Source organism: Euprymna scolopes, chromosome 9, assembly GCF_053919585.1.
Source record: "Euprymna scolopes isolate OS-2025 chromosome 9, ASM5391958v1, whole genome shotgun sequence".
NCBI classification, from domain to species: domain Eukaryota; kingdom Metazoa; phylum Mollusca; class Cephalopoda; order Sepiida; family Sepiolidae; genus Euprymna; species Euprymna scolopes.
The window spans coordinates 103,814,293-103,816,219 of NC_136490.1; positions in this window are offsets into that span (position 1 = coordinate 103,814,293).

Sequence of the window (1,927 nt, forward strand, 5' to 3'; positions counted from 1 at the left end):
ACGTGATACATTTGTTTTTGTTTATATTACATTTCCGTGTATTATTTACTTAAAAACCCAATATAAATAAGTTCTGTTCTATATATTTGTTTGTATATCAACATAGGACGTGGCGTAGTGGATAAGTACTTGGTTGCTGCAATTTCCGATACCTAGTGTCGGCGATGTTGACAATTCAAAGGGGCAGTACTTCTGACGTTAGTCTAATTATAGCTAAAGAAACGAGACTATGCTACACAGCTAAATTAATAAATGAATCTGTTCAAAATATTTTGCAGATGCCTGAGGTCTGCTTAATAGTCAATAATTCGACAAAATACACCTTATAAATTAGAGATTATGTAAACTGAAATTAACAAAATTTTCAGTAGTCTGAAAAATAAAAATAATACTTCGTATTATTTTTTATCTTTATACAAACCTGTATGACAATATATGCAAATGCGTTTGGATTGCTAGACAACGTTTCATTATGAGATTTGTCCCGAGAAATATCAATTTCTACGGAAATAACACCTGTAACATATGTGAAGCTATGCAATTAATAATAATTGCATCAAAAAGAATTATAATATAAGAACGTTTTTGAAATTATTATACTTTGGACTATTGTTTTCCTCGTGTGTAATATTTATTAAATTTTTATTCGAAAATGACACTCAAAATACGAACAGTAACCTGAAGTATACAAAATTACGAATAAATAATACTAACCTCAAAATATCAGAAACTCTAATGATATTCTCATTATTAACGTTTCTGAATTTTCCAGAGTGCTTATTCGTATTTTTGTATATAAACTTTACCGTTCTGGAGTCTTAATAAGTGCGACACTCGAGACTTGGACATCTATTTTTGTATTATTTTTGCTGCAATGGTTTTGTAAGCTGCGACCTTGTCTGACTGTACAAATAAGTATATAATCTCTCGCATTCTGAGAAAAATAGCTTCTCATATTTTAATTTTTATTGGTATATATATATATATATATATATATATATATATATATATATATATATATATATATGTGTGTGTGTGTGTGTGTGTGTGTGTATATATACTTCATGATTTTTCATCGCCAATCTCTTGATCCTGGTTTGGACCAACGATGGAGAAACCCGTTAGCTGACTTTATTTCTTTTCGGTCTGTCCCACTTTTTCAATTCACAAACAACGTACTTATTGTGTTTAACTTGTAATCATGAACAAAAACGACTTCCCTTTATGATTACAGCATATATATATATACATATATATATATATATAATTATTTTTTTTACTATACTAATTATAAAATACCTACAGACACTAGTGTCTCATCCTCTCTGGAATCTTCAGTGCAGGATGTCATGATTAATACCAGTCGAACGATTCGAACCCCGCATCAAGAGACATCTCTGGCTCGATTTATCGAAGACCTAATCCATTCGGCTACCATAAACCCCGTGAAAAAACGTCGAATTTAAACATTTTAATTTTAAATGTTCATTTACGCCAGTCAGAGAGTGATCTAATCGTTATAGGATGATCTATGTATAAGAGCTAAATTGACCGACTTTAATTAAACTGAAAGTGCTTAACGATAAGAAACAAATTTCTTAAATGGGCTGTCATAATTATTTTTTTTACTATAATAATAATAATAATAATATATATATATATATATATTTATATATATATATATATATATATATATATATATATTGAAAATTTCAAGACTCGCGTTGTCTTCTTTATAACCTTCGTTTGTTTACTGGATTTTTCCATTACAACTGTTTCATTAATAGGTTGGCAATTTTACGATTAATGTTTCCGTAAAATATCCTGTCCCCCACTAACTTCTTCAGATATTTATCCATTAGATTTCTACAACAAATGGTATAGTTTAACATGATGGACATCGTATTCGGGTAAAAAGTTTTCCACA